Below are 10,867 nucleotides of genomic sequence, written 5' to 3'. Positions count from 1 at the left end.
AGTTCGACGGCTCGGGTGTTTATAGCCGGACGGCGCGACTCTCGATCTTTGACAGCGGGGCTCGTCGGCTTTCCGCTCGGAGCGTTTATAGACGCCGGCTCGTCTCTCGATATTTAACGTCGGAGCTCGACGGCGCGGATATTTATAGTCGGTCGGCGCGGCTCTCGATCTTTAACGACGGGGCTCGTCGGCTTTCCGCTCGGAGGGTTTATAGACGCCGGCTCGTCTCTCGATATTTAACGTCGGAGCTCGACGGCTTCCGCTCGGAGGGGCGACTCTCGATCTTTAACGACGGGGCTCGTCGACTTTTCGCTCGGACGTTTATAGACGTCGGCTCGTCTCTCGATCTTTAACGTCGGAGCTCGATGCGGATATTTATAGCCGGTCGGCGCGGTTCTCGATCTTTAACGACGGGGCTCGTCGACTTTCCGCTCGGAGGGTTTATAGACGCCGGGCTCTCGATATTTAACGCCGGAGCTCGGCGCGGATATTATAGCCGGTCGGCGGCTCTCGATCTTTAACGACGGGCTCGTCGGCCTTCCGCTCGGAGGGTTTATAGGCCCCGGCTCGATCTTTAACCGGAGCTCGGCGGCGGATATTTATAGCCGGTCGGCGCGGCTCTCGATCTTTAACGACGGGCTCGTCGCTTTTACGCTCGGAGGGTTTATAGGCGGCTCGTCTCGATATTTAACGTCGGAGCTCGGCCGCGGATATTATAGCCGGTCGGCGCGGCTCGATCTTTAACGACGGGCTCGTCGGCCTTCCGCTCGGAGGGTTAGACGCCGGCTCGTCTCGATATTTAACGTCGGAGCTCGACGGCGCGGATATTTATAGCCGGTCGGCGCGATCGATCTTTAACGACGGGGCTCGTCGGCTTTCCGCTCGGAGGGTTTATAGACGCCGGCTCGTCTCTCGATATTTAACGTCGGAGCTCGACGACGGATATTATACCGGTCGGAGGCTTTATAGACGCGGGCTCGTCTTTCCGCTCGGACGTTTATAGACGCCGGCACGTCTCTCGATCTTTAACGTCGGAGCTCGACGGCGCGGATATTTATAGCCGGTCGGCGCGGCTCTCGATCTTTAACGACGGGGCTCGTCGACTTTCTGCTCGGACGTTTATAGACGCCGGCTCGTCTCTCGATCTTTAACGACGGAGCTCGTCGACTTTCCGCTCGGACGTTTATAGACGCCGGCTCGTCTCTCGATCTTTAACGTCGGAGCTCGACGGCCTTCCGCTCGGACGTTTATAGACGCCGGCTCGTCTCTCGATCTTTAACGTCGGAGCTCGACGGCGCGGATATTTATAGCCGGTCGGCGCGGCTCTCGATCTTTAACGACGGGGCTCGTCGGCTTTCTGCTTGGAGGGTTTATAGACGTCGGCTCGTCTCTCGATATTTAACGTCGGAGCTCGACGGCGCGAATATTTATAGCCGGTCGGCGCGGCTCTCGATCTTTAACGACGGGGCTCGTCGGCCTTCCGCTCGGACGTTTATAGACGCCGGCTCGTCTCTCGATCTTTAACGTCGGAGCTCGACGGCGCGGATATTTATAGCCGGTCGGCGCGGCTCTCGATCTTTAACGACGGGGCTCGTCGGCTTTCCGCTCGGAGGGTTTATAGACGCCGGCTCGTCTCTCGATATTTAACGTCGGAGCTCGACGGCGCGGATATTTATAGCCGGTCGGTGCGGCTCGATCTTTAACGACGGGGCTCGTCGGCGTTCCGCTCGGAGGGTTATAGACGCCGGCTCGGCTCTCGATCTTTAACGCTCGGAGCTCGGCGGCGGATATTTATAGCCGGTCGGCGCGGCTCTCGATCTTTAACGACGGGGCTCGTCGGCTTTCTGGTCGGAGGGTTTATAGACGCCGGCTCGTCTCTCGATATTTAACGTCGGAGCTCGACGGCACGGATATTTATAGCCGGTCGGCGCGGCTCTCGATCTTTAACAACGGGGCTCGTCGGCTTTCTGCTCGGACGTTTATAGACGTCGGCTCGTCTCTCGATCTTTAACGTCGGAGCTCGACGGCGCGGATATTTATAGCCGGTCGGCGCGGCTCTCGATCTTTAACGACGGGGCTCGTCGGCCTTTCAAGGCTAACTCCTTACCAGGCCGAGCGGCCTTGGCCTTCGTTCCGTTGACGATGACTTGTATTTGTTTCTCCGATTTTTCATTTCTGCATTTCAAGTATACAGTCGAAAAAAGTACACAGGATTATTTACATTGGCGCACCTTTCACCCCGCCTGGTAAGGCTGGAGGTGGTTCGCGCTCCACGGCCTATCTAGCTGCCGACCGCCCTCATCCTCCAAATAATACGCGCCCGAGCGGAGCTTTTCGCTGATTCTGAAGGGACCCGCCCACGGAGCTTCCAACTTGCCGACATCGCCGACCGGCTTGACTTTCTTCCAGACAAGATCGCCAACCTGGAATGATCTGGGAATGACGCGCCGGTTGTAGTTTTGCTTCATCCGTTGCCGGTATGCCATAAGCCAAACGGATGCCTTGGCTCGCTCTTCGTCAACCAAATCCAGCTCCATGTTCCTCTGCTCGGCGTTGCCTTCATCGTAACATTGGATCCGGACGGACTCGACACCGACTTCGACCGGAATGACCGCCTCGCCTCCGTACACTAGATGGAAAGGCGTGGCGCCCGTTCCTTCTTTTGGAGCCGTTCGGATGGCCCACAAGACGCCCGGCACCTCATCTGGCCAGCTTCCTCCGAGATGGTCGAGCCGAGCGCGCAGAATACGAAGGATTTCCCGATTGGCTACTTCGGCTTGACCGTTGCTTTGGGGGTAAGCCACGGACGTGAAGTGTTGCTCGATGCCGTAGCTTTTGCACCAATCTTCTAGCACCTTCCCTGTGAATTGCCGTCCATTGTCTGAAACCAATCGGCGAGGGATACCGAACCTACAGATGATGTGTTGCCAGATGAATTTTTTGACCATCTGTTCGGTGATCCTGGCTAGCGGCTCGGCCTCCACCCACTTGGAAAAATAATCGACCGCCACCAGCAAAAATTTCCTCTGCCCGGTCGCCATCGGAAATGGACCCACAATATCCATTCCCCATTGGTCGAACGGACACGAAACGGTTGATGCCTTCATTTCTTCGGCCGGTCGGTGGGAGAAGTTGTGATACTTCTGACATGAAAGGCAGGTAGATACTGTCCGAGCGGCATCTGTTTGTAAAGTTGGCCAAAAGTATCCGGCCAAGAGGATCTTCTTGGCCAACGAGCGCCCGCCCGGATGACCCCCGCATGATCCTTGATGTAAGCTGAGTCCTCTGAGCTTACACATTTCAGTAACGGGCGCGAGAAAGCTTTCTTGTAAAGCTGATCTCCGATGAGTGTAAACCGACCGGCTCTTCTTCTGAGGAGTCGGGCTGCATATTCATCGGAGGGTGTGGTGCCCGAACGGAGAAATTCTATAATAGGTGTCCTCCAGTCGCTTGGAAACGTGAGGCCTTGCATCCGGTCGACGTGCGCCACCAGCAGTACTTTTTCAATTGACTTCGGGATAACAACCGGCGTTATAGAACTTGCTAGTCTGGCCAACTCATCGGCTGCTTGATTTTCTGCTCTGGGTATCTTCTGTACAATAACTTCTCTAAAATCAGCCTTGAGCTTCTCGAAGGCTTCGGCGTAGAGTTTCAGCCGAGCGCTGTTGATTTCAAAGGTGCCAGAAAGCTGCTGAGCGGCTAACTGCGAATCCGAGTGAAGAGTGACCCGACCGGCTCCCACATGCCGAGCTGCCTGCAAGCCAGCTATGAGGGCCTCGTACTCTGCTTCATTGTTGGTTGCTTTATAATCCAGCCGGACGGATAAGTGCATCTTTTCTTCTTGAGGGGAGAGCAACAATATTCCAATCCCGCTCCCGAGCCGAGTGGATGACCCATCCACATATATCCTCCACATAGCTTCCGGCTCCGGCCTTTGCACCTCAGTCACAAAATCGGCCAAGGATTGCGCTTTGATCGCCGAGCGGGGCTGGTATTGAATGTCAAATTCACTTAACTCCGTCGTCCATTTGATGAGCCGCCCGGACGCTTCTGGGTTTAATAACACCCGGCCGAGCGGGCTATTTGTCTTGACGATGATAGTGTGCGCCAGGAAGTACGGACGGAGGCGCCGAGCGGCTAAAACCAGAGCAAAGGCCAACTTCTCGAGCCCGGTGTAACGAGATTCAGTATCTTTTAAAATGTGGCTTAGAAAATACACCGGCTGCTTCTCGCCGCTCGACCTCACAAGTGCTGAGCCTACAGCATGCTCAGTTGAAGACAGATAAATATAAAGTGACTCACCCCCGATCGGCTTGGCAAGTATAGGCAGAGAATTAAGATATGTCTTCAATTCTTCGAACGCTCGATCGCATTCTTCATCCCACTGGAACTTAGTAGCCTTGCGCAGGATCTTGAAGAATGGTAGGCTCCGGTCGGCGGTTTTGGAGATAAATCTGGACAATGCCGTTATCCGACCGGTCAAACGCTGCACTTCCCTCGTATTTCTTGGAGGCGGCATGTCTTGTAGAGCTTTCACCTTGCTGGGATTTGCTTCGATTCCCCGCTCGGTCACTATGTACCCCAGAAAACGGCCTCCTTTTGCCCCGAACAGGCACTTCAGGGGATTTAGCTTGACTCCATATTTGCGCAGCGTTCGGAAGGTTTCTTCCATGTCCTTGAAGAGATCGGCCGTTCGGACGGATTTGATAAGAATGTCGTCCACATAGACTTCCATATTACGCCCGATCTGCTCCTTGAACACTTTGTTCATCAAGCGTTGATAGGTGGCCCCGGCATTCTTCAATCCGAACGGCATCACATTATAGCAATATGTGCCGTCGGCCGTTACGAAGCTTACTTTTTCTTGATCTTTCCGTGACTTGATGATATCCTTGATAGGCGTCAAGCATGCAGATTAATTCGCCGTAGAGTCCACCACCGTGATCTATCCCAAGGCGGAGGATAGAAGTCCTGGGGCATGCTTTGTTTAAGTCCCGAAAGTCGATGCAGACTCTCACTTGCCCGGCTTGGAGACCAATACTACATTGGCCACTCGGGAGCGCACCTCGATGTGGCGGCCTCCGAAGTTTTCTACTTCCGGGATGATGGCATTTTGCTCGACACTGAAATCCCTTTTCTACTGATCGGCGTCCGGTCGGACATGCAATTCATGCTGTGCCATGCCGAGTAACTCATGTGTCGACCAGACGAAGACATCATGATTTCGTTGGAGGCATTGGATCAGTTCCTCCTTCTGCTTCTCCTCCAGATCAGAGGCGATAAAAGTCGTAGCCTCCGATCGGGTCGGATGGATCTGAACCTCCTCCTTTTCCTCATAAATTAAAGCAGGAGGTTTCTCAGTTATGGCGTGTACCTCGATTCGGGGTGCCTTCCGAGCGGAATTAGCTTCTGCTCTGACCATTTCGATGTAACATCGCCGAGCTGCTAGCTGGTCTCCTCGTACTTCTCCCACTTTGTCTCCCACGGGGAACTTGATCTTCTGATGGAAGGTGGAGACGATCGCTCGGAATTCGCTGAGCGCCGGTCGTCCCAAAATGACGTTGTAGGACGAGGGAGAGTCAACCTCCTCCTCCCAGCGAGGTAGCCAGCCGGATCTGTCCGACCGGCTGAACTTCGTTGCCCGTAAACCCGTAGAGCGGGGTCGTCATGGGCAGCAACTCGGCTCGATCAATTTGCAGCTGATCGAACGGCTTCTTGAACATGATGTTGACCGAGCTCCCTGTGTCAACGAATATGCGATGAATAGTGTAATTTGCTATTACCGCTTTAATGAGCAGAGCGTCGTCGTGGGGCACTTCAACTCCTTCTAAGTCCCCGGGCCCGAAAGTGATCTCCGGTCCACATGCTCACTCTTGGCTGCAACCGACTGCGTGGATTTGGAGTTGCCGGACGCCCGCCTTTCTGGCTCGGTTGGAGTCTCCTCCGGTTGGCCCACCAGCAATAACATTGATCTCGCCTCGGGAAGTATTGCCTCTGTTTTCCTCTTCCCGAGCGGACAGTCGGGGCCGTTCTCTGGACGCTCGGCGATTCTCCTGCCTTGGAGAACGATGTCGATCGGGCGTATGTTGATGTCGCATCTCGGGGCGGGTCCGGTCGGCTCCATGGGTCCTTTGTCTCCTGTCGCTGGGAGGAGACCGTCGTTCGGCATTCCTAGGAACGGGATTAGCCACGAAGGGAAGACTTTGACAATCCTTCGTGTTGTGCGTATCCGTCCGGTGGAAGGAGCAGAACATAGGGGTCCATCTCTTCTTTGGCTTGGGCCGAGCGGCAGCTACTTCTTGAACTTGGGACTTCCCACGAGGGGAGCGGACGCTTGACCTTTGGTCCTCTAGGTGGCTGTGAGCTGCGTGCTGTTTCCGTTCGGCATGAATAGGTGCCCGCTCAGTTGGAGTTTCCTTTTTCCGGGCGGCTTGCGCTTCTTCCACGTTTATGTATTCGTTAGCCCAATGTAGCATGTGATCATAATCTCGGGGCGGCTTTCGGATGAGCGACCGGAAGAAGTCCCCATCCGCAAGGCCTTGCGTGAAGGCATTCATCATCGTCTCCGATGTGGCCGTTGGAATATCCATCGCCACTTGGTTGAATCGCTGGATGTAAGCTCGAAGCGATTCTCTCGGCTCTTGCTTGATGGCGAACAAGCTGACACTTGTCTTCTGATAACGCCGACTGCTGGCGAAGTGGTGGAGGAAAGCCGTTCGGAAGTCCTTGAAGCTAGTGATGGATCTGTCCGGCAGCCTCCGAAACCACCGTTGAGCCGATCCCGAGAGAGTGGTAAGAAAGACTCGGCACTTACTCCATCTGTATATTGATGGAGCGTAGCTGTGTTATCGAACTTACCCAGATGATCATCGGGGTCTGTTGTTCCATTGTACTCGCCGATCGTCGGAGGCACGTAGTGCTTGGGCAGAGGGTCTCGTAGAATAGCCTCCGAAAATTGGCGATTGATCCGCTCGGGAGATGAGTCTGCTCGGGGAGCTTTCCCCTTTCTGTCGTCTCGCCTAGGCATTTCGTCGGAAGAAGATCCTCTATCTCTCCGAGTCGGTACGGCTTCAGGGGTGCGAAATAAGGCCCGATGGAATGCGACGGTGGCTTGAGGTGCTTCCGCTCGGCCACCCGACGCTTGTTGCTCCGGCCGTTCGGCCGCTGCTTTCTGTTTTTGCTCCACAAGTTTGGCGGCCCTTATCTCGACCAGAGCTTCGAGTTCTTCCGTCGAAAGCGCCATCGTGTGTTGTCGTCCAGCCTCATCCATTGTTTCCAGTCGGATGCAGGAGCGTTCCCACAGACGGCGCCAAATTGATCCTGTCCGAATCGCTGAACCAACGGACGCTGGGCACGTAGCGCTCCCCTGCTGCTGCTGTGGATCTCCGACTAAATGCACGACGATCCTGCACAGAAGTCGGGCCGGGGAGGTTCCCGGCGACGACCCTCCGACGCTCAAGTCAGGCAAAGCTCACAGCAAGAAAGTGGCTCCAAGAATTATAGAATGCGTGAAAAAAACCCCTTTTCGGCGAAGGTCTGCGAGCTCTTATATAGAGCTGGGAAGGAGTGTGTGCACACTGATCGAGACACACACGTGTCCTCAGCCCATACCCCAGTATGGGCTTGTCAGTGAGCTTACCTGACCCATACTGCTACAGTACCAGCATGTCCCTGATGGGACAACGAAACCTCCTGACATAAGATCCGGAGTATGGCATGAACATGTTCGCTGTCAGAGAGACGTCCCTTGTCTTTCTCCCTTGCTCCCGACATGGAGTCCGGGCGGCCGGCTTCATAAGTGTCCGGCCGGCCGTATACGGTGATTTACTTGGGGGATTCTTAATAGCGTGTTCTGTGGAGACCAGTAGCAGTATGTTTCCTTGTCTTTGGCCGAGTGTGCCGTCCGCTCGGCCCTGCAGGGCGCCTTTGACCACCGGCCCGACACCGGCTGGCCGGCCGGTCGGACCTACCCTTCTCCGGCCGGACACCGCCCCTTTGACTTCCACGTGGCGTTGACTCCACCGGATGGGGGTCCCCTGTTCTTACAACCGGATCATCAGCATTTATCAAGAACTAAATAAAAGCCTTTTTGCGCATAAAGAAAAAGAAAAAATAAATCATATTTTTCATTACCTAAACCAGAACAATTGTAAATGATAGAATGAAGACAAATGAAAAATTGAATAATTTATTATTGTAAATATATTTAAATAAAAGTTAAACTTAATGTCTATCAAGGAAGCGAAATGGTAGAGGTATATAACTCGTTATTGCTAAAAAATAATAAAATCTTCCATTTTGATGGCACATTTGAATTTAATCAAGCAACAAACATCGTAGCACTGACCGCATCAACGTGTTAGTGTTAGGTGTAGTTTCTCTTCTCCAATCTCAATGAGTAAGAGAAGCACAAAAAAGGAAAAGTTGAAAAAGGGGAAGAGGGGGAACTTAAAAAAACTAGCATTTTTAATTTGTATTATATGGATAAGATAAAAAATTTCTAATTCATGTTCTTATTGATCAAAGGAGAAAGTATCACCAACGAACGAAAAATGTAATCAGAGTAGGCTATGATTGAGAGATATTGAAGAGGAATAGATTAGATTTTATAAAATAACATTCATAATTAAAAATAAATTTAATTTGTTAAAAAAAGTCCACTCTATCCATTGAAATCCTAATGAGATCTTTGTGAAATCTGAAACTTTTATATATTGAGATAATGTAAATATTTAATCACATGAGTCCTATTCTTTTTCATTCTCTTAAAAAAATATACTTAAAAATATATTCAATATATTAAAATAATGACTCCAATTTTTAGAAATTTGTAGAGAATAAAATTATGTAATTTTTTTATCATGTGAGTCATATTTTTTTCTATTATCTTTTAAAAATATATAGATAAATATATTTAATACACTAAAAATAATGGACCCTAATAAAAATTGGGACCATAGGTATAGACTTTAATGGCCTATGTCTAAAATCGGCCATGAAAATAAAGATTGCATTCCCTTGTTCTCCCATGTGTTTTTTTTTAAAAAAAAAGTTTTAAGGCCTCCAAAACGATTAAGCATTTTGAGTTTCTTTCATGTTCAATTTTTAATAGTTTTAGGACCTCCATTTTCATTAAGCATTTTTGACAAAAATATAAGTGATTAGGAGTTCAATGGACTGAGAATTCTTTTAAATAGAGTATTCACATTTATTGAATAGGTTGAATTAGTGTGGGAGGGAAATCACTTTGTTGCTCATTTAGATAGAAATATTTGTACTGATAATATACCATCTACTTTCGAATATGGTATTGTATTAAATAAGCATTTGCAGGTTGATGTAGTTAGTACCGTATGAATATTTATTTTAATAAATTTTAGGATTAATTTTTAATATATATAAAATATCTCATTGACTATTTGATCTCTTCTATAAAAAAGTTACTATGCTAGAAAAAATATTCTTCTTAATTTACCTATATGTATTTGATCCGGCGGTAAGAACGGGGGACCCTCATTCTGGGTAGTCAACGTCACGTGGAAGTCAAAAGGCCAGGTGGCCGACCGGAGGTCCAAGAGAAGGGTGCCCCGACCGGAGGTCCAAGAAAATGGTGGATCGATAGGCCGACCGGAGAAAGGTGGACCGGCCGTCCGGCCGGTCGACCGGTGTCTGATGACAAAAGGCGCCCCGGCAGGAGTCGGGGTTCCGACGCTCATTGAACAGGATCGCAGGGCCGAGCGGATGTCACGCTCGACCAAAGACGTAAGGTAGCATACTGCTAACAGTCTCCACAGAACACTTTATCAAGAATCTCCCAAGTAGACCACTATATATGACCGGCCGGACGTAAGGCGAATGCTGGCCGGTCGGACGCCCGGCAGGGAGTAAGGGGAAAAGGACAAGAGACGTCTTCTGACAGCGGGCATGATCTATAATTCGGCCATACTCCAAATCTTACGACCAGGGATTCCGCTGTCCCATCGAAGACGTGCTTGGACTGTAGCATATGGTGTCAGGTAAGCTTTCTGACAAACACATACCGAGGTATGGGCTAGGGACACGTGTTTGCCTCGGTAGGTGTGCGTGAGCTCTTTCACCGCTCTATATAAGGAGCCTTATACTTCGCCGGAGGTACACATTCTATGATTCTTGGAGCCACTTTCTCGTTGAGCTTTGCCTGACTTGAGCGTCGGAGGGTCGCCGCCGGGAACCCCTTCCCGGCTCGACTTCTGTGCAGGTTCGCCGGAGGTTCGTGCGATTAGACGGAGATCCACATCATCGACTATGAAAGCGCCACGTGCCCAGTGTCCGTTGGTTCAACGATTCGGACAGGATCAATTTGGCGCCATCTGTGGGAACGCTCCTGCATCCGATCGGAAGCAATGGACGAAGCTGGACGACAGCACACGGTGACGCTTTCCACGGAAGAACTTGATGCTCTAATCGAGTCGAGGGCCGCTAAGATTGTGGAACAAAAACAGAAGGCACCAGCCAAGCGACTTGAGCAGCAAGCAACATCAGCATCTGGTGGCCGAGCGGAAGCACCCCCAGCCACAGTTCCATTCCATCGAGCTCTCTTCCGCACTCCTCCTGAAGCCGCAGCAGCTAATCGCGATAGAGGCTCTTCGTCAGATGAAGTACCAATGCGGGACAATAGAAAAGGCAAAGCCCCCCGAGCGGACGCCTCGCCCGAGCGGGTCAATCGTCAGTTCTTAGAGGCCATCTTGAAGGACCCTCTGCCAAAGCACTATGTGCCTCCGACGATCGGTGAATACAATGGAACCACCGACCCGGATGATCATTTGGGTAAGTTCGATAACACGGCTACTCTTCACCAATATACAGATGGAGTGAAGTGTCGGGTTTT

Source organism: Zingiber officinale, chromosome 5B (assembly GCF_018446385.1).
Source record: "Zingiber officinale cultivar Zhangliang chromosome 5B, Zo_v1.1, whole genome shotgun sequence".
Taxonomy (NCBI): domain Eukaryota; kingdom Viridiplantae; phylum Streptophyta; class Magnoliopsida; order Zingiberales; family Zingiberaceae; genus Zingiber; species Zingiber officinale.
This window is presented reverse-complemented; position numbering follows the sequence as displayed.